The sequence below is a fragment of the Miscanthus floridulus genome, chromosome 9 (genome assembly GCF_019320115.1).
Source record: "Miscanthus floridulus cultivar M001 chromosome 9, ASM1932011v1, whole genome shotgun sequence".
NCBI lineage: Eukaryota > Viridiplantae > Streptophyta > Magnoliopsida > Poales > Poaceae > Miscanthus > Miscanthus floridulus.
In genome coordinates this window covers 81,142,857-81,166,529 of record NC_089588.1, presented here as the reverse complement: position 1 = coordinate 81,166,529, position 23,673 = coordinate 81,142,857, and the positions used below count along the sequence as shown (strand labels likewise).

Here is a 23,673-nt window from a genome sequence, read left to right as displayed (position 1 = left end):
GCATGTGTTACAGCTATGGATGGGTTGGTTTTACATGGAGTGGATGAGTGGATTGGTATGTATTAAATAGCATAGCATGGTGGACATGGTTTGGTGTGGTTTTGGTTTGGACCTCAGTCCATTCTTAGAGCCAGGGCGTTGTGAATCTTGGTTTAGGCATAATAATAGTTTTGAAAGTTGTCTTTGGGAAAAGATGAAAGATACATCTAGCTCTGGTATGTACGTTGATTTAAGAAGCGAGATTATTAATTCTTCTCTAAATATTGTGTGGGGGTATGGCCCCCAAGACATGGGCCGCACCATCGGAGGTGGCCCGGCCCACAAGATCAAGGCGTGCACGACGCTGCTCGGCGTGCACCACAAGACATTGTATAGTACCAAATAGGCTACTTTACTTGTAACCCTGTCCCTCCGGACTATATAAGGAGAGGTAGGGGTCCCCTAGCGGAAGATCCATCACGATCCATCTAGATCTCATTTATATACAACAATACAATCAGACGCAGGATGTAGGTATTACGCCTTCACGGCGGCCGAACTTGGATAAAACCTCGTGTCTGTCTTGCGTCACCATCTCGTTCGTAGCTTGCGCACCTATCTGCCGATAATCTACTACCTTGGGCATACCCCTAGGTAGACTGCCGACCATATTTCGTCGATAGTGGCGCGCCAGGTAGGGGGTGTGCGTACTGCTCCCCAGACGACGAACAAGATGGTCATCATCCCCGGTTCCATGGCTACGCCGAACGGCCTCACGTTCACCATCGGCCAGATCACCTGGACCATTGGCTCCGACAACTTCATCGCCATGACCACGGAGGAGGCGTAGATCCAATCTGCGTCGACCACTGCTTCACCAGCATCAGCTACGGCTCCGACCACGTTGGATCTGGCTCCGGCCACACCAGCATCGTCTTCAGCCACGCCGACAACCCGTCGTTCGCTTCCTCGCTACAAAGGGAGGCAGATCGACAACACCGACCTGCTCGACTCCATCGATCGGGTCGGCACCAAGCTTGCTGAAACCCTAGCTCTGGTAGACTCGATTCAAAATCAACCTACCGAGCAGGTAACCACTACCCATAACAGATCTACCCGACCAGCTCGGGCCAGTCGTCCTGCACGACTCAGTACGGATCTCGTGGTCACGTCAACTCCTGAAGGGCGCTCCGTTCGTCGCCGACCAGCCCCCGCAACAGGTCTCCGGCTCTCCGAGTGCGAAGCCTTGATGGAGAATTACCAGGCTCAACTGTACTGCCTGTGAAACACTGCTTCCAACTACGCTTACAATATACAACGCTGCTCGGATCTGTGTTTTATACATTGATCTCGCACAAAGCTAAGTCACGCTTTAATATTCTTCTAAATATTCTCCAATCTCCGTATATCGCCATAATGTTTCTCCGAACTGTTTTCTCCATGTTTGCTCTCCAAACGATTTTCTAAACCCTCGAACAGTCCTGTTGATGCTCGAACGCCTCCAGAGATGGCCCTGTCTCCAGCTCCTCCCTACACGTGCTACGGGCTCTGCGCTCTGCGTTATGGATGGTCGGCAGCGGCTCCTTGGTCACGCCTGTTCCTCCTACACGTGCACGGGCTCCGTGCTCGATGTTATGGACTATGGGCTAGCTAGGGCTGGAGACTCAGCTACACACTAATTGTTCGGGCGGTTTATATTAAACATAAATATATTTTCACACCAACTGATCGTCGAACTGCATACACCGTTTCATCACCATTACTGATTTTCTCCAGAGTTTATTTATTTGTGCGTCATGTACTACCCGTTCTACATGTTTGCATTGCAGGATCATCGTCCAGGTGATCGAATCACCTGGTGCTCGGGCTTCCCCACCGATCAACTGGTCGGACCGCTCGGTTCATGGACTCCGTCGCCGACTAGTTGGTCGGACTGTTCGCCGCTCGTGCTTCATCGCCAGCTACACCGGTTAGTCCTCAGTGCTTGAATTCTTTGTGCTCGAGGACTAAGTGGGCACACTTCACCGCACGAACGTCGCCAGCTACGCCGGGCACTCCTCAGTGCTCGAACATCGCCGCCTACACCGGGGACTCCTCGCTCTTCGGTGCTCGGTCATCGCCAGCGACGTCGGGGACTCCTCGCTCCTCGGCGCTCGGACATCGTCGCCTACGCCGGGGACTCCTCGCTCCTCGGTGCTCGAACATCGCTAGCGACGCCGGAGACTCCTCGGTGCTCGGTCATCGCCAGCGACGCCGGGGACTCCTCGCTCCTCGGCGCTCGGACATCACCGTCTACGCTAGGGACTCCTCGCTCCTCGGTGCTCGGACATCGCCAGCGACGCCAGGGACTCCTCGCTCCTCAGTGCTCGGTCATCGCCAGCGACGCCGGGGACTCCTCGCTCCTCGGTGCTCGGACATCGCCGCCTACGCCAGGGTCTCCTCGGTGCTCGGATCTTGCTATGTCTCATTGGTGTGCTATCAAGCTGCTCCACGCTGTTCGGATCAGGGTGCTGATCTTGGGCGGCACGTCTGGGGTCTTGATACGCGTATGTCAGACGACGTCGTCAAGCTTTCTTTTTCTTTGACCCTGCTACAAGATTCATTCTTCATCTTCCAGCAGGCTCGGGGACTAAGTGGGCACACTTCACCTTGCGATGAATGTGCTTGTTCTCATCTCAAGGCTACGTCCGGGGACTGGCTACCTGCTCGGCTGGTCTTCTACTTTCTGACCCTGGCACCACGTGACTATGTCACCTACTGTCAGGCTCGGGGACTAGCTGTGGGGGTATGGCCCCCAAGACATGGGCCGCACCATCGGTGGTGGCCCGGCCCACAAGATCAAGGCGTGCATGGCGCTGCTCGGCGTGCACCGCAAGACATTATATAGTACCAAATAGGTACTTTACTTGTAACCCTGTCCCTCCAGACTATATAAGGAGAGGCAGGGGTCCCCTAGCGGAAGATCCATCACGATCCATCTAGATCTCATTTACATACAACAATACAATCAAACGCATGACGTAGGTATTACGCCTTCACGGCGGCTGAACCTGGATAAAACCTCGTGTCTGTCTTGCGTCATCATCTCGTTCGTAGCTTACGCACCTGTCTGCCGATAATCTACTACCTTGGGCATACCCCTAGGTAGACTGTCGACCATATTTCGTCGACATATTGTAAGCTAATATTAATAATATTTATGCAGTGCTTCCCCTGTTAATCATTGGCTTACCATTGTTGTGGCTATATTGCTAGGTTGTCCAAAGCATAGCAGATGGTACCACGAAAAAGTTCTTATGCCTACTCAAGTTAAAAATGTTGGATCATCCTAATCTATATGCTTTTATTCTTACTTACATGTTAAAAAACATTGAATTATGGTCATATGGAAGTACTTAGAACAAGATAATGGACAAATGACTGGGTACTTGAACATTATTTGACATTATAAGCTACCCAATATATTTTTCCCATGTTAAGAGATGAAAAGAATCCGCTTCAATCCATTTTATGTCCACTCTTGTTCACTTTTATTCAGTACTTGCAGCTATATTGACATAGTTATTTATAGTAATTTTGGCACAATATAAATTGAAAGCAGGATGGCTGAAAAGTAGCTCTGAACGAGCTCAAGCAAACACGGGGATCGGTGGCGCTAGCTAGATACCTAGCCTAGCCTTGTATTTGGCGCTGAAACTTTTGTGGTTCCGGGGGCAGGCATCGTCATCATCTGCAGTGATCACACGAGGACGAGGACGTGGACGGCACCACCACAGACAGCGGCAGTGATCAAGTACAGCAGTGTAATAGAACCGCCAATGTGCGCGGCATGTTTCACGGCAGATTACAGGCAGCGCACGCTACGAACACATGCCGGCCCTTCCACGGATCGGCCAGCATGGATCGATGCAATGGATTGCGAGTCATTGTCGTGCTTGTGCTTGTGCTGCCCAATCTTTTCAAGTTACTGTCCCTGTTTAGATTATGTGTTCCTCTAACCACCACTGTTGGCGTACAGCAAGTGGACATGTAAACCACCGTATGTTCTAGCTAGTACTATAGGGCAACGATGTCCCTAGCTCACGGCATGGTGCACGCCTCGTTTCTATGGTCCCTTAGCTAGAGCTCCAACTTCAATTTGAACACATCAGTTCTAGCTTATCTGATCAAGCGACTTATTATTTTCTTTAGCTTCTCTGGTTAGAAAAAAAAACTTTAGTAAAACCTCTCGTTGTTGGAAAGAATGAAATGTCCATAACAAATTCCTATTTTTTTCTCTAGTTTTGCCTTTCTTCCTTTCTCTCTCCTTCCTCGTCTCTCTCTGCCTTATCCTGCTTTCAATGCCTCCACCTCTACCGCACACACATCCGCCCCCGCAATGGCTCCGCCTCTATACTCTGCAGAGGTTGTACACTTTTACTGTAAGTCGTGATTTACCCTTTTGCCTGAGGTAGCAAATCTCTTAACCCACTTCCAAGGAAGGTCGGCAGGGTTCACTATGAAGCCTTTCAAAGGTTCGTCTAACAAGTTAGAGCAATTAGATTTACTCGGCAAACAGATATAGGAACCCCCTGTCGAATGGCACAATGACACGCAGCTTATACACATAAGAGTAGAGGATGTCCTATACCCGGTTTGTCAAGCCATTCTTACACCATAAAGGTAACCTCTAACAAGCTAGAAAAGGCCCTCATACTGAGCTAAAGCCAGAGCCATGTTGCCCTCACAGCTGTACTGTAAGTCCCGGATGTTCGCTTACAGATTAGTCCTTAGGAAGAGGAATCTAGAGCACCATAAAAACAACCCAGTGCTCTAGCCCCCTAATTCCTTGTTGCTAAAAAGCATCTTTTAATGTTTATTGCATATACCATTAGTCAAGTTACAAGATCATGGTCTTTAATTGAGCACTAGCATCATACTACCCAATACAATACCCCATAGGTAACAAGGCACAAGCTAACAAAGCACTAGGAAATCCTTAGTGGCAGTCAAGGTACACACATGCAGTATGAATTAAATGATTAAAGGTGTATAGGACAAGGAAGATCCCATGCTATACTTGCCTTAAACTCAAATCCTTCTTCTATTGAATTGTAACCTCCAAAGGACTTCTTCTGGATCACCAACTTCTTTTATATCATCAATGCAAAGCTCACCGACTGGACATGATCATAATGCACCACACAAGCATTCATGCAATCATACACAAAGCAAACAATAGATCTAAATTAGAACAGTACACCAAACATAAAATCAGGATGAAAAGTTTGTAAAACGATTCTATGTCTCGCTAGGAACACATAGACGCAAAAAAGCATTATAATCGGAGCTATAACGAAAAAGTTATGAATTAAACAAGATTTCCTTTAATAAAATAATAGATTAAATCTAACCTCGAATTTCAAATGTTGAAAATATATTTAACAGTAGGATAAACATGTAGATTACTCAATTACAAATCTAACGCAACTTGAATGGATCAAAACGGAGTTAAAACGAAGATTTTATGGCCTAAATAAGACTAGTGGCAAAACTTTAAATAGATGAAAGCGTATTTTGGATTTAACCGAAGAAACTACGTTTTGAAAAGAAGAAAACGTATTTTGAATCTAACAGAGGGATTTTACGCTTTCTGAAAGAGAAAACATATTCTGAATCTACTAGAAAGAAACTACGCTTTCGGAATAGGAAAACGTATTCTGGAGTGCGCCATGGACTGCGGGTTATATTACACGAAACTGTAGGGGCTCTTTTGCAAATAAACCTGGCAAAGGGGTATGGGTGATCTTGGACCGTTGGATTGAAACTAGATGGCCCAGATTAGAAAGGAGGGGGGAGAGAGAGAGTCACCGGCCGGAGAAGAAAATCGACGCGGCAGAGCTCCATTACCGGCGACGAGAAGCACCCCGGAGCGCTTGGTTTGGGCCCTAGAGGCCACGGTTTGACGAGCCGAGAGCACAGCGAACAAGAGAAGACGACAAACTCACCTAGGGCCTTCTTGCGGTTGACGGCGAGTCTAAGGCGTCGGGCAGCGCGGCGGCGACGATGACGGCGAGAGGAGGAGAAAAATCTAATTTACTACACGAGGGATTTCTCAAACTAGGGGCTCCCTTACGGTAGTTTTGGTGTGCTTTACCCAAGGGGTTGGTACATATTTATTGGGAGAAAAACTCTCCACATCTACATCAACTAGCAATATGGTACTAATTGATGTTGCACCCTCCACATTTACTAATGGACCTAAATAATCATTAAAGCCCATTAGTAAATAAATGCATAGGCCTTTGAGATTTATTAGGATTATTGCACATGGGCTTTGAGAGTTGGTTGGAAAATGAGATATATTATTTATTTTTGGAATTAATTATTTTCATGAATAAAATAATTCTAGAAAAGTCTAAAATTGATATTTAAGCCACGAAAAATACTCCGAGATCTTGGAAAATTTGGAGAAAATTCTCAAAGACACTTTGGAACATGATGAACCCAAATAAAGTATTTGGAGCTCATGAAAAGATTGTTGGGAACTTGAACGTAAAGATTAAGGTGAATGAGGTAGGAATTAAATTTTAGAAAGAAGCTGGAAAATTCCTAGAGATAGATATTCGTCTCCTAAACGTATTAAAAAAACATATTTGCACATAGAAACACAAGGTGCGACCGGCATGAATGCAACAAACACGTTTCTACCTTAAGATAAATTTTAATCTAATGAAAATTTATTATTTCCCCATGTTTTCATAAGCATAAAAATATAAAATTAAATCATTTTAGCTCTATTTCAAGAGAAGCAAATTTTAGGGTGTTACAGTGGTTTGTTTTTATCTGGATCGACATCAAGCCTTCTATTTTCGTTTGTTTTTTATGGCTCTGTTTCCGGACAAGAATAGGTGACTAGAGGATGGATTTGCTATATAGATCCTTGAGTGTGCTATTCCCAGATGGGAATTTGTGATGCTCTTAACAGAGCCTAATCTGATATCCTACAGATATTGATTTACCTTTTCTTTTGTGGTTAGTTTTATTTTTTCTTCTTTCAGTTGACTGCAAGATTAGGATATTTCGAAGTTGAGATGTAGGTCAGGAACGTGGAGTGTGTGCTGCATTTGTTGAGTTCTTCACCGAGATAAATATTGAACATGACAACATATTAATAAGCTCCATATTAAATTAGTCATCTTGTTTTTTATGCAGGTTGGTGGGCTGCACCATCACCACAAAACAGATCATTTGTTTTCCCGTTTGGAGCCTGGATGGGTGCCATACCCACACCAGAAAGCCATGGCAGTATGGACACACATCACAAATTCATCAATGAGTTAAACAAATTGATATACATTGTTTTGACTGGTTTAGATGCACATACACCTGTTGCCAACATTGCTTTGGCAGGTGGTGCTAGACTGGTTACCAACCTTGATGCACCGAGACTGTCTGTTGGCTTAATATTAGAAGCGAATTGAACCCATTGTTTGGCAAATAGACTTTAATGGGCTCAACCCACAGGTGAGACATTGGTTTAATTTGGTGTATGGGGCATGTGTTACAACTATGGATGGGTTGGTTTTACATTGAGTGGATGAATGGATTGGTATGGATTAAATAGCATAGCATGGTGGACATGGTTTGGTGTGGTTTTGGTTTGGACCTCAGCCCATTCTTAGAGCCAGGGCGTTGTGAATCTTGGTTTAGGCATAATAATAGTTTTGAAAGTTGTCTTTGAGAAAAGATGAAAGATACATCTAGCTCTGGTATGTACTTAGATTTAAGAAGCGAGATTTTTTATTCTTCTCTAAATATTGTAAGCTAATATTAATAATATTTATGCAGTGCTTCTTCTGTTAATCATTGGCTTACCATTGTTGTAGCTATATTGCTAGGTTGTCCAAAGCATAGCAGAAGGTACCACGAAAAAGTTCTTATGCCTACTCAAGTTAAAAATGTTGGATCATCCTAATCTATATGCTTTTATTCTTACTTACATGTTAAAAACATTGAATTATGGTCATATGGAAGTAGTTAGAACAAGATAATGGACATATGACTGGTTACTTGAACATTTTTTGACATTATAAGCTACCCAATATATTTTTCCCATGTTAAGAGATGAAAAGAATCCGCTTGAATCCACTTTATGTCCACTCTTGTTCACTTTTAGTCAGTACTTGCAGCTATATTGACATAGTTATTTATAGTAATTTTGGCACAATATAAATTGAAATTGTCGTAGTTTTAGATGCTTTATTATTATTTTTCCAAATATAGTATAGCAAGATTCTTACAATAGTTCTTTTTTTTTCTATCATTCTAGATTAATATTTTGTCACCTTGTTCCAGAGCTCAAGTATGATGGATTCATGGTCATGTAGTTGAAGAACATACATGGATATTTATTTAGTCTCGAGATCTCTATGAATTCATATGCTATATGTAAATGGTCTACATGATGGTTCATAATATTCCTGATATCACCTAAAAAACAAAGTGAAGGGGGTCTCCAAATCATCTCATTCTTTTGTGAAGGCTTTTTTTTGAAATTGCCACAAGTATTGTTCTTAGACTAAAAAGTTGGTTCTTAGACACACTGAAATACCTTTTCGTTTTTTAATTTTTAGGCATTTCAGAACATTGGTTCTACTCTAGTGTCATGTGAGGACCACGATGTGATGGCCTATTACCTAGGAAGACACTCGACACACAATGCGACATCCTTGCAGCTTAGAATTGGAAGTTCACATGTATATATTTCTTTGTAGCACTTTAATGGTAACATTATTTTGTGTTACTATAGGGTGCATATTTGTCACACATTTCATGTGCTCCATTAATGTGTTACAATATAGTACCACTATTGTAACATTTTACTTGTAACATTAATTTTGTATTACTATAATTGTTGTTAGTAACACATTTTTGTAAAACAAGTCTTTTGTGTTACAATCCACATTTGTAACACATAGTTTTGTGTTACTATGAAATTTCTTTGGAACACATCAATGAATGTGTTACAAGAATGTGTTACAATATCCTTGTTTCACAATGGACGATGTGTGACAAGTGGACCACAAAGAGAAATTATAATTGCCCTTGACATTAGAAAAACATCCGTCCACGTCATAGAGACACTGCATGCGCGCTGAATTGGATGCGCATCTCTATGGCTTATTATCTGGCGATGCGACTGCGCATCAGGGTCCGGAAAGTTCAGTACAGAAAAAGTGGAGATAAGCTCGCTTAGTTCTTGTTAAAAGGGTGGAGAAAATAAATAAAACGACTTCAGTTGTTTTTTTGGGCCATGACTTCAATTGTTTGATCTTCGATTTCAGATCAAGGCTATCCATCCTCCAGCGTACGTCCACAAAGTTTATAATAAGCAGGACATGCATTGTTGGGTTAAGCTAGTAACCTGGAATGTTTTCTTTTGCCACAAGGCATACACGTCACAGACAGGATTTTTCTTTGGTCATAGTACGCCTACCTTGATGAAAATACTGTTGTCATAGGTGGCTCTCTAAACCCCTTCTATGACGAATCAAAGAAAAATAATGTCGTATGACACTTTTGTCACTAAACAAATGATGCTTCTAATTGTCAACAAAAACATCACAACACGATGAATAGGGAGCCCACATCATCATCAACGTGTCACAATTGACATATCGGGTGACATGGCGAGTGGCGTGGCACACATGCTATGATGAAATTAATTATCGTGAAATAGCATTTCACCTGAACTCCTGTAAAAGTATCTTGTAAAAGTATCACTCAACGTTCCTGATCATTCCTATCGTTATATATGGAAACATGGCTGCTAAGGCCTGAACTCGAGCTACGCCCACCAGTTTAATATTAGTCATTTGTATAAACTACTAATATTGTAGCTTGAATTGATGTAGTGTCAAATAAATATATATAATGCATAGATTATTTGTCCAAGGGGGGATAAATAAAAGTAGGGGCCCCTGATTTGAGGCCCTTCTAAAATATGAACCCCCAAGTCCTCAAAACTTGTTGAGACCTACAATCAAAAGTAGAGGTCTTAATTTGAAGGCTACTAGTAGAGTTGCTCGAATAGAAGCAAGCAAATATACTCCTCTATCTTATTATATATTGTATTCTTGATATTTTAAAATACAAGAAGAGAAATACAAAAGACACATACCCTACTACATTCCTAATCAGACACAATCATCAGCTTGATTATTGGAGATTAGTTGGTAAAATGACAAGTAATGAGATATAATACCTATCAAATTTGTACTACTATTTAATGCAAAACTATCTCTTATTCCCTCCTTATAGTTATGCATAATTTTTTGATGCTTAGTATATTACTGGACGGTGGGAGTATGTGTTTGTTTTGTGCCATGTCATTATAATGCCAGTAATGACTTCTCATATTTGTAATTTGAGATTCAACTTGTTTCTAAAATTCATAACTATTTGTGGATGACAAACTCTATATGAGAGTTTAGGATTCAATAATATCTTGAAGTGTCATTTAGTTGCTAAAATGTCGTCCCAAAATTTTAATCAACAAGGATCTTGTGAGATGGAAGGTTTGTGGGTTAAAAGTCTAGATCAAATCACACAAGCGCGTGTATCTACCGTCTTGGTAGCTTGGCGTTGGTCTGTGTCCAGGATTTTTTTTTTTGCTATTTTTTTTTTGTTCAACTATGCATTTGCAATCCCTCTTCGGATATTTGCATCCCTGCTGGCTACAATCTGCCATACATAAAGGGGCATAGATTGCTGGTACAATGATTTTGCACCTTATTTAAAGTACTCGCAGATTGCTGTTGCCATGATTTTTGGGCCATATTAATTTAAAGGGCCATAGATTGTTGCTATAATGATTTTAAGCCGTATATTTTTTTGGAAACGCTCAGCCACTGGCATCCGTCCCGTCGGCGCTCCCAGTCCTGCGCAGCGACCGACCTCTAAAAAAATTCCACACTCCGCTCATCCGCTCGTCGCGGCGTGGCTGAGTATTTCCGGGCCGCTCATCCGTCTGCCCCGCTGCGCCCCCTTCCCCCACCGCGCCGCACCCCATCACTTCCTGTGCCGTGCCCCATCCCCTACGAGCATAAGGCATTGGACGATTGCGGCCAAGTGAGCACCAGTGCTGGAGTAGCAGGCGTTGGAGAATCATAGGTGGGCCGCATGGCTGCTGCTGCACCGGCGAGCTCCATGCGGCACCGCTGACCTCAGCGCTAACATTGAGCTGTCGAGCGTCCATTCGTCCAAGTAGCAAGGTGACATTATGCTGAAAGCGCATGCTGCAAGCGTATGTTTCAAGTGTTTCATATGTTTCCTATGGAAGTTGCATGTGTTTCATCTGTATATTGCAAAAGTAGATCAGGATGTTGCATATGTTGCAAGTGTTTCAAAGGTATGTTGCAAGTGTCTGTTCCCAAGGTTTTGTTTATTTCAGACGTATGTTACAAGCGTTTATCTCGAAGTTATATATGGTTCACATATATGTTCCAAGTGTTTTGTCTGTATGTTACATATATTTGCAATGTTTTTTAAGTGTTTTCAGGTGTTTTTGCATATGTTTGCGTATGTTTTATACGTTTCATCCGTCATCTTCTGTATGTTGCAAGTGTTACATATGAATATTTCAAAAGTATATCGGGGTGTTACACATGGGATGCGCGAGGGGAGTGGGAGGGGGTGTGCGGGGTGGGCAACGTCAGGGCGGCGCGGGCCCCGCGTGGGCGCGCGAAACATAGGCTCTTGTAGGCGACGTCCTAGTGGTGCGGGCCCCGCGTGGACGCCATATATTTTTTTACTGGGCAAATCATTAACTTATAATCAAAACCATGCATATACGTACCACATCATATGCAAATTATTAGTTACCAAAATATTTCCCTTTTTCTAAAAAATTAGTTACCAAAATATAACAATTATTAGTTATCAAAACAGAAAGTGGATTTATTTGCATATCTTTATAGGGCAAATGATAAACTGATGGCCCGCCTCTAGCTAGCTAGCCAGCCAGCGTCTCTATAAATATCCAATACAACAGCTCTCTTGGTTTATACGTTGCAGCCCACATATATACAGCTATGGCGTCGTTTTACAAGAAACTAACAGCAGTGGTCGTTGGCCTCACCTTGGCCTTGCTCATCGCGTCAAATGGTGAAGAAACTTCCTCATTTGGTGGGTTTGCAGGAGAACATTTCGCTGCTAAATGCAAAATTTCTGCAAAACATGGCTCGCTAATGCTCTCTGAATCTCCAAATGAACAAATAAACTCTTCTGGTTGCAGGCGGATCAGCACTCTGTGATTCGAGCACGGGTGTCACCTGCACGTCCGACGCGGGTTGCGTGACCATCTGCAAGAAAAAGGCGGGACAAAACTACGTCTATGGCTACTGCGGAGGCGGAGGCCGTTCATGTATGTGCGCCGAGCGGTGCGGTGCACAATCGACGCTGCCGCCGCTCGAGAAGAAGCCGGCGCCGGCAGCGCCGGCATGGCGCGGGATGGGAATGCTAAAGTGATTTTCTTTTATTAAGTGGATCTGCACGTGAAAGGCTGAACACCTTTGATATCATCGATCTGCTCTTGTGCAATGTAGCCAATCTTATTGTGGGAACAAATCTCAATTGAACTTAATTGATTCATGCGTGTCAAAGGACGTGTGAGTAGATGTTGATCGTTCAAAGTCCAATCAAACCCTAGTGCTTTGGATAAACTTAGACTTGATTCCTTTGCATTTGGATTGGATATTTATTATCATAATGTGATCCAAGATCCATTGAAGAAACTAAGGCGTCAAATTTCCTAGCGTCTATTAGGTGTCTTTTGGGTAAGATGGAGAGCGGCCTTCAATTTCCTTCCATCATGTTTCTAATATGGGGTTGGGGGGGAGGGGGGGGGGGGGGGGGGGGTCCAAATGCTAATCTTACCCAACTAATCAATATTCACAAAACAGCCAACTATTATATTAGTCATTATTTTTTAGAAAGAACTACGGAGGTGAGAGATTCCCCGCCTGGATTTTATTAAAAGAGATACTTAGTCATTTTTAGTAAAGTTCTTCGTTATTAGTATAAATTGGCCCTGTCTTGTGCCGGTTTATTCAAAGAAATTTTAGTAATGTTTATTCTAGGTCCTCGCCTTTCAAGTGGAGCCCATGTTTAATCTAGTTACACTAACCTGCGTAAACTTGTAGGCTGTTATATTGTTATCGAGTCATTTCCAAAAAAAATGTGTCAATTTCACTAACAAAATTTTAAAGTGTGAATACCATGGTTTTAATTCTAGATCTGGTTATTGAACATGGGTTCATGGTGTTCTACTCTCACCGATCTCACTACAAGAATTATGGGGATCTATGATGAACGATTTGCATCATGAATCTTAAAAATTTCGTCATAGTAGCACCATCTATGACGTTTGTGAGACAAACCCATTCGTCATAAATTATGTGTGTTAAACAATGCTTTATGATGAAAATGTGTGTTTTCGTCATAGATTTTGTGATCCTTAGTATTTAATAATTTTGTGGTATTTGCATTTTGTCATGATCTGATCTAAAAATCGCTAAATACCTTGAGGCCTAGTAAGGCCCATGTAGTGACGTGCCAAATGTGCATCCTCTTAGAGTCTTAGTGAGAGCCAAATGTATTTGTGGGCCCAAATTGTAGACCAAGCCCATTTAATTTACACCAGCCTAGGCTCAATTAATTGTATACCATGCCCATTTAATTTAGGAAAAAAGTCTATTTTGTCTCCCTCAACTATCGCAAAAGTCAGTATTTTCTCCCTCAACTAGAAAACCGGACACAACTCCCCCTTCATCTTCTAAAACCAGACATGTGACATCCCTAGCTATTTCTGTAGGTGTTTTTTCTCCTTTTCTTTTATATTTATTTTTGCTGGATTATTGAAAAAATCATAGTAAATTGCAGAAAAATTGTAAAATAGAAAATCCAATTTTGTTGGACTCCACATGACTAGATCTATACAGTAAACATATGATATAGTATGCTTTAGTACAAAATATTTGTTCTAGCTTTATATCTATTTTTTTCTGTAATTAATTCAAACTACAGTTTTTTGTGGTGAAATTTTGGTGAAATTTTAATGGTGGACCAATCATTGTATGCTTGAGCTATAGTAAAAATTTCATGCTCAATGGTTCATGTATGACTAAGTTATAGATTTACTCAGTTTTATGCTTGTTAAATAGTTAAAAGTGAGTAAAAGTTGAAAATATGTGTTCTCTACGTAATGTTACTATTGTTATATCTTATGAACACTTAACATAATCTTGTTGTCACATAGAACATTACACATAGAACACACAATTTCTATTTTTACACTCATTTAACTATTTGAAAACTATTTAACAAGCATAAAGTTGAATAAACCTATAATTTAGTCATACATGATCCAATAAGCATGAAATTTTTATTACAGCTCAAGCATACAAGGATTGGCTCACCATAAAATTTTCACTACAATTGAACCAACAAAACTGCAGCTATGAATTAATTATGAAAAGCATAGATCAAAAGCTAGAGCAAAAAATTTGTTATAAAGCATACCATATCATAGATTTACTGTGTAGATCTACTCATGTGGAGTCCGAAAAAATTAGATTTTTTCTTTTATAATTTTTCTGTGATTTACTATGATTTTTTTGAAGATTCAGCCGAATTAAAGATAAAAGAGAGAGAAAAACGACCTAGAGAAACAGTCAGGGAGGTCATATGTCCAGTTTTAGAAGATGAGGGAGGAGTTGTGTCCGGTTTTCTAGTTAAGGGAGGAAAATCTAACTTTCGCGACAGTTGAGGAGGTAAAATAGTCTTTTTTTTCCTTTAGTTTACACCAGCCTTCTCTTTTTTCTAGTCCTGGTCTATTTATGCACTAAGATAGAGTAGAACCAGCCTATTTAGACACCTAGGACAGAATCAACCCATTGAGACACCCAGGACAAAATCAACCATATGGCACCTTACTAATTATCCATTACAGCCAATATACATATAGCAATCACACCCCATAGACCCGTAATCATATTCCATTAAGATAAATTGATGTGGTTACATCCAATTATATGGTTATAAAGAAATGTAGTTTAATTCCCAAGAATTGATATTGTAAATAAAAGGCAATCCATTCTCCAAATCTTACTATTAAATTACGTGGCTTGCACTGTCGATCACATACAACTGAAAGCAAGTCAAACTGCTAGCTCCCCAGGCCCGGACCAAATGAGTGGTGCAACTTTCTAAAGGTGTTAGGGCAGTCCCATGCATCCCACAGCTTCCATAGATATTTTTTAGAGTATTGAGAGAGCAATAAATATCGAGTAGAAACTAACCTTCTCGACTTATGGGTACGGTTTTCATAGTAGTTTCTATGTAGAGAAAAAATTAATTAACTTCATTCATGCATACACAAGAAAAGGGAGCTGCTCAGGTATGGCGAGCAACAAAGTTCTCGTGTGACATGTCTTCTTGAACATAAAGTAACAAATGCAGAAATCAAATACAAGGTAACTGTTTTTTAGACCAGAGAATTGGTCCTGAGTCAATAGTTCGAAATACCTATGCTGAAATGCCTATGCCCTACACAACAGGAGTGGTAAAACAGTAATGATATGCAATCCCTATCGATCACTGCATTTTGCGCGGTCCTCGGCATACAATTCTTCTGGTTGTGCCACCCGGAGGTCGACAGCCTGCCAGCCTGGACATGTCCAGATGATCCGCCGGTGGCAATACAGCAGTCGGTACAGAGAACACTACCAGCGCAGAAGACAAGCCGGTTTCGGTTTCGCCACGGTTGTCTCCGCCGCCGGCGCTGCCGCCATGGCTACTGCTGCCTGGTCGTCGAGATGGGGTTAGTTCACGTTATATTCATCAAGGACAGGATGACCAATGAAAGCACAAAATGTTTGTGTGGCAGCCTGAAATCCACATGTAACCTACTGGTTCCAGTTCTTACCTTCTGCTGAAAATTCGCCGAGTGCAATTTCCAGATGCTTCTTCGTGGGCACCATGTTGTTTCTACATAACAAACAATTCATTTATTTCCTTAGTACTAGTAATTACACAACTTTAGGCTTGATCATCTACCTATCTAAACAAGCACAACCCCATCAGCCATCGTCCAAAACTCCAAATCAGACCCATCTCTCTGAATGAACAGAAACAGGAGACAGGGATCTGTTGATCAATGGAAAAATGCAACCTCGCGGATTAACAGTTTAAATTGTGCAAGTGAGGAACTCGATAACTGTGTTAATTACCTGATGGAGAGGAACACGAGGCACTGTGCCCAGAGCTGCTTCAGCTGCTGCTCCGTGAACGCCGCCCACTACGTGAAAAATAGTTTGTAGCAACAGAGCTTTTTTTCTTTAGGGGCGACTAGCATTGGAGCCGCCCTTACAGTGACGTGCTCGGGCTCCAGCACAGCAGCCGCCCCAACAAATAGCACAGTAGGGGCGGCTGGTAATACGAGCCGCCCCTACAAATACGTCGATATAGCGGCCACCTTTAGGAAAATTCTCTCCCCCCTCCTCTGTCTCTCTCTCAGTCTCTTTCCTCTTCGCTCCCTCTCTCCCTCGACGTGGACAGGGTGGCGGCGGCGCCTGGCGCGAGCGGGCACTGCGGCTGCGGCCGCCTTTCTCCACCTCCTCCTCCCCCCATCGCACCATTTCCTTTCCTTTCTGTTCTATCCCTCCCTCCTCGGCTCCTCCCCTCTTTGCCCGAGTCGCTAGCCTCCTCCCTGCCCCTCCTCCTCCCGTCCTCGTAGTGGACCGCTTCCTCCACCTCCGCTTCCACAGCAGCCGAGCGAGGTCAACTCTTCCACCGGCGGAGAGAGAGAGCGAGGGCGAGAGCGGGGAAGAGATGGGAGGGTCCTGGATCTGAGCCGAGCTGCGCTCTCCGCGCGCCCGTCACCGCCCACCGCCCACCGCCCGACACCTAGGTCTTGTCGCCCCGCGCAGATCTGCTGCTGCTCCTGAGGTAAATCGTCGATTGCTTGAACCGTACCCGGTAGATCCGGTATGCTTCCGCGAGCAGAGGGTAGTTCGGTTGCTAACTTCGTGGCTAGACCTGCTTGCTCTAGTAGTAGCCGATAAGCATCGGCTAGTATATCTACTAGCCACCCTATATTTGGTAGATTCGCCAAATGGAGTGAAATCCGGCCTCCCGACTCCGTAGATCTCTCGAGCTCCGTTGATTCTTTGATTCCTTTCCATAGAACCTGCGAAATTGCAGGGATCTGCGCGTGCCAAAGCGCCTAACTGATTAAGATAGTATTACCGAGAGCGAACATTGTTTTAAGGCAACAGTAGGCTAAGCGGCATGCTTGTTTGTTTTGTCATTTCAATAACGTATTTTCTCTGTTTGGTTACCATGTCTTTGTTGTTTGTGTTGTACAGAGGTTGTCTAGTTGTTAGGCAGTCATTTTTCAATGATGATAGTCGAAACCTTGTTGATTTAACTGGTGGAGTTAGTGGCTGTCATGGACTCCATTCTAGTTTCCGTACTACAATTGGTGGTCTTTCACTAAACATGGGTATGCATTTTAATACATGTAACTGGATTTTGATTCAAATTGCCAATATTGATATAATTGTTTTTCGGTTATACAGATGTTTCAACCACTATGGTTGTAACTCCTGGTCCAGTTATTGATTTTCTCCTCACAAATCAAAATGTCAGAGACATCAGAGATATTGACTGGCCCAGGGTCCGTGGAATAAAATAACTCTCCCTAAAATCCTATATTATTTGTCTTCTGGAGAGCAGAGCTTCAAATATTTTATTAACATCTACCTTTAAATGATGCAGGCCAAGAAAATGCTTAAAAACCTCAGAGTTCAAGCTAAGCACAACAACATGGAGTTCAAGATTATTGGCCTTAGTGATCAACCATGCTCTAGACAGATGTATGGATCTGTTCTTGCGATGTGCTTTCTGCACTACTCCATTCCTTTGCTGATCCTGTAATATATTATGCACAGGTTTCCAATGAAAGTTCGAAATGGAAGCATTGAAATTCAAACTGTGGATATCACTGTTCAGGATTATTTTAAGTCCAAGCAAGTTGAACTAACGATGCCTTATCTGCCATGTCTTGATGTGGGAAAACCAAAACGCCCTAATTATCTCCCAATTGAGGTTGCAACCCTGCTTTTGTTTCGGTCTACATTCGACAATGTAGTCTGGTTATCATAGGTCCCTTTTTTAGATAAAGGGGTTGTCATAGTTTCTGACTGCACTTGATGTTGGTGCTATTAAAATTTCTATTTTGCAGTTATGCCACATGGTATCACTTCAACGTTATACAAAGGCACTGTCTTCTCAACAAAGGGCAATGTTGGTTGAAAAGTCACGACAGAAAGCTCAAGAAAGAATGTGAGTTGTTACAGATGTGGGTTACTAAATTCTGTCAATGTTATTACTCCTCCCTGCTTTCTCCCCTTAACTTGGTACTTACAGCTAAAATGTGCAGGCTGTAAAAAGTAATATGTATGATGATGATCCAATCTTATCTTCCTGTGGTATTGAAATTGAGAAACAAATTACTCGTGTTGATGCTCGTGTTCTCTCTGCACCTACGGTTATCCTATTTTGCCTTTTCTTTCATTGTCACACTTTCATATATGAGTCATGTTTTTTAATTGTTTGGATTGGATATACTATTCAGCTAGTTGTGGGGAACAGTGATGACTGCATCCCGAACAGGGGTAGGTGGAACTACAATAATAAGGTTGTTACTAAGCTACTTGTGAGAGAACACATTTATCTCAGAACATTGTGCTGAACTTCACCTTTTTTCACTATTGCAGAGGCTATTGGATCCCGTCAAGATTGAGCGCTGGGCCATTGTTAATTTCTCTGCTCGTTGTGACATGAGCCGAATCTCAAGAGAGTTGATAAACTGTGGACGCAGCAAAGGCACCGTAAGTCTTTTGTGGTATTTTATTTTCTTGCATGGTTTGAGGGATGGGATGGCGATGGATCATCTCAAGTTCTCAACCTAACCAACTTACTTCGTTTGAGGAACCCTCACAAACAAAAGATTAGCATAACATGAGGAATGGTGTGATCCAAAGAACATTGATGGGATTACCCCATGATGGGCCACACTATCCTTGTTGGCGTTGATCCTTAAAACTAAATACCCCACGAAAGCTTGAACATATTTAGCATTCTTGTTATTCTGTGCTTTTACCATACAAGTTATCCCTTGTTTTGTGCAGTTCATTGAACGTCCTCACACCTTGGTGGATGAGGACAGCCAGTCTAGGAGATGTTCACCTGTGGAAAGGGTTGAAAAGATGTTTGAAAAGTCAAAACAAGCCTTCCTGGTCCTCCAGAGTTTCTCCTTTGTGTTTTACCAGAGAGGAAGAATTGTGATATTTACGGTAATATGATATACAGTTACTGTTTCTATGCTACCATGTATCCTTTATGCAGCTAAACTTAAAATGCCTTTGATGGGCCATGGAAGAAGAAAAATCTTCATGAAATGGGTATTGTCACTCAATGCATTGCTCCCAGTAATAAGATGAATGATCAATATTTCACCAATGTTCTTATGAAAATTAATGCTAAGGTATACATTTGTCAACATCTGATTTGTGGCCGCACCTTGTTTGAACATATATCCTGTTATTAGTTTTTTTCTTGACTAATATGATTTTTCCTGTCGACTAGCTTGGTGGAATGAACTCTAAACTGGCATTGGAACATCATCAAATGATACTAGTTGTGACTCAAATACCAACATTAATTCTTGGCATGGATGTTTCACATGGTTCTCCAGGTCGAGCAGATATACCATCAATTGCTGCGGTGTGTCTTGTTCTCTCTTGTGTTACATACATCGAGCGAAGATTGGTTTTCACATTACTTTTCATATACCTATGTACAGTCTCATAGTTTAAATGAACAGCAAGCACAATAATTTGCACCGTGTTTAGGGAACACCAATATGAATGTTATGGCGAGTGTGTCGGTTCTTGCCCTGGACGTGCTACATCACTGCCTAGGATTAGTTCACGGTTTGTTAGTTTGTTCAGATATGTTAGAAGATAGAATTGATTTGTTACATGGATAAGATTTGTTAGGAGGTCTGTTAGGTGCCTAGTCTATAAAGGCAGCTGTGAGTCATATGGTAGGCAAGCAGAAATAGATCTAAGAAGCAGCTCGGAGTCTCCAGAGGGAGGGTGAGTTAGCTGATCTATCTGCTATTCTTCTATCCCGTTCCCCAATCAGTCTACCACAACATGTTTGGTGTCAAATACCTTGATCCTCAGGGAAACAAGAACATTATTAAGATGAAAAGACCCAGCAAGGGTGGTAGTGCCAGTGGAGGTAATAGGGAGAAGGGATGCGTTACCGGCGACAATTGAGGAGGGAACAGGGTACCAGGAAGAGGAACTGTGAGCAAGAGTACCAGCATTGGAGGTATAAGTCACGTGTGAAGTAGCCTTGGAGTCGAAGTACCATTCTTGCTGAGGTGATTGTTGCAGGGTCATGGTGCTGAAGGAGTGGGCGAGGGCCGACTGGGGTTGAACCCAGGAGGCGGAGAGGGCACCCATTAAAATTTCCTACATCGCCTTTTCTGTCAAAATTATTAAAGCCTGTAACACCCTAAAATTTGCAATATTTTAAAATAGGTGGATTGATTTAATTATGTATCTTGGTGAGCATTTAAACTTAGAAAAGTAATAATTTTTATTAAGTTAAAAACAAATATAAGGTCTACATACATGTTTGTGCCTTCATGCCGCTGCACATTATTTTTGCATTGTGTGGTTGGAACCAAACTTCCAAACTAATTCAAAAAAGATTTGAAAATGAATTTGAAAATGCTTGAGAGAAAAAGGAAAACAGATTCTTTCTCTCCCTCTCATCCTTTCTGGTTTTGGCCCACCTTCTCACGGCAGCCCGCTCTCTTCCCATCTTCACTCATGGGCCGCTCAGGCGGAAGCCCAGCGCGGTCGCTTCCCCACCTCAGCCCGCTACCGTCTTTCCTCTCTCCCTTGCGCAGCCCAGCTCTCGGTCCAGCCGGAGGCCCGTGTCGCCCACGTCGTTTCCTTCTTCCGCGCCCTAAGTCGCTGATGTGCCAGTCCCACCAGTCAGCCACGCTGCATCACTCGCGCACTCTCTTTCTCCCGCTGACGCGTTTAGCCCACCGGTCAGATGGCGTCTTCTTCTTCGTGGCAACACCGGTCTCTGCTTAGGAAGAATCCGCATCCGCCCCGCCATTGCCCCCGGCCTTAGCGTGCGCGCCACGTCTGGGTGCCTTAAATAGTAGCCGTGGGTGCCGCGCTGCCCTTAGCTAACCCTAGCGTAGCCGCCCTACCATAGCCCTAACTCTTTGAAAATCAAGACCAGTAGCGATACTTTGAATTAAGGCAAGTGTAATATGAGGCTCCTTGTTACCTATTCACTTTAATGCAATCTCAATTCATATGCATATGTTAGTGAACAACTTGGAGTCTACCTACCTTGATATTGATTATCCTATCCTTGATTTACCTATGGGTTTTGCATGTGGGTAGTATGCTCAGTTTGCTCCAACTAATATTGATTAAAGAATACAATTAAAGATATATGCAACATGGTATTAAAAGATGCTTTTTGGCAGCATGGAACCAAGGGGGCTAGAGCATTGGGGTTTATCTTATGGTGCTCTAGTTTCTCTCCATAAGGACTCATCTTTAAGTGACAACCCAGGACTTACAGTACAACCATGAGGACCACATGGCTCTGGTCTTAGTCTAGTACCTTGCTCTTTCTAGTTTGTAGCAGTTTACCGAAATGGCAAGAGGGGCATACCAGGCTGGGTATGGGACTCATCCCCAGGGTGTGCACTATGCTGCATGTATCAGTGCCACTTTTGGAGATGACTCCATAACACTTGGGGGATGGAATCCTTAGCGGCTGCTCCTTATTAGAACGACTGGAGAAAAGCTTCGTAGTGTACCTTGCCTGCTCACCTTGGAAGTGTTTTGGGAGTAATTAACCTGGGCATATGGGTAACACGACTCATGGTGAAAGTGTACAATCTCTGTAGAGTGTAAAACTGGTATATCAGCCATGCTCACGGTCACGAGTGGCCTAGACCCTTACTGAATAGTTGGTTACTCGGATGGTTTGGGTTATGATTAAAATTGCTAATATCTCTAATTATTCATATTTAGGAGCCTAAGCATTACTTAGCAACTTATGATTAATAATAAAATATAACCAACTAAAAGTGCTTACCGTAGTTCAGCCGTGTCAAGCCTTTTGAGCCCGCATCCCCTCATGTTATGCTTGCTAAGCGGTAGTAGCTTATGTTTTTTTCTTTTCAATACTTTGGCAAAATCCCAGATGGGTACCAGACGGAGGTTCTTTAGTGGAGTTTTTCAAGAGGTGTTAGGCTTGTGATCAACCAGTTGATGATTCCTGTGGTGTTGGAGGCCTCGCCAGAAGATCAGAGTTATAGTATATACTGTAAAGTAAGACTACGTCTTTTGTAACAAATATTTGTGCGCTAAGTATTTAATGCATTGTCTTTGATATTACCCCTTCATTTGTAGCTATATGTGTGAATTGCATTCCTGGGCACACATATGGTGTGTATCTGGTTTTATCCTTAAAACCAGGTGCTATAAAGTGGTATCAGAGCTATGTCGACTATAGGATGAAGCCTAGTTAGAAAATGGTCATTTTAAGGTTTAGAATTTGCTATGAAATCCTTAGTCTATAAACCTTGCTATTTTCTCCTATACTATATTCTTGTCTTTCCTGTTCATCTCCTCCTTGTTGCTATAAATTTTGTCCTTATCCTCACCCTTGCTTTGGATTGCTTTTAGAGCTATCACTTACCACATTCTTGCACAAAATGAAGGTGAAGTCGTAGAGTTTTGAGCCTTAATACAACAAGAATGCTAGTAACGTGAGTAGAGTCATTGAGTCCTAATGCTTGAATTTGAACCTATAATGTTTGAATGGTTGTCTTGATGTTCATGTTTGATTTGGATCTTTATAATGATTGCAATGATTTTGTGGGTTATGCTCACAATTTCATTTAGTTTACATGATAAGGCATAAGGACCAATGATTAGATAGTTGGGTTGGTTTTTTTCGTCTCTACGCGTGCTATTTTCTGAGCGATTAGTGTTCATCAGGTTATATCTCCAAAGGTAGATGCCCAAAAGTCATGAAAGTTTTATGGATTGGAAGTTAGGACCTCTACACATTGAAGTTGCTACACTGTCTGGGAGTCGGAATAGTTTCGGTTGTGTTCTGTTTTCGCCTAACTTAACCTCAGAATCTGGCAAGGTGGTTTATAAGAAAGTTGTAGAGAATTTCATAAGCTTGCTTCCGTATCGTGGATTACAACCAATAATTGTGCTAAATGTTGTAAATAGATGGTTTCTACTAGGAGAAGCGCTTCACGTGATGCTAGAAGGAATGCCCCTAATGCTAATCCACCGCCACCAAGTCCTCCAACTATAGAGCAATCTATGATCACATAGACTCAATTGCTACAGACCTATGTTCAGAATGTATGCATCAACTGACATCAAGCACCACCAAGGGACAAGCGTGGTGAATTTATGAAGGCACATCTAATGAGGACATCACTCCTTTAGATGTACCCGCTGATCCTCCAACCATCATGCGAGGTCCAAGGACTCGGGCTCGAATCCGTCAACTCAA

At 42.4% G+C, this 23,673-nt stretch overlaps 1 pseudogene; it reads left to right on the top strand.

Annotated features, from left to right (window-relative positions):
• The first annotated feature begins 12,053 nt into the window (after positions 1 to 12,053).
• On the top strand, positions 12,054 to 19,921 carry LOC136480157 (protein argonaute 16-like; annotated as a pseudogene).
• Positions 19,922 to 23,673: the final 3,752 nt, after the last annotated feature.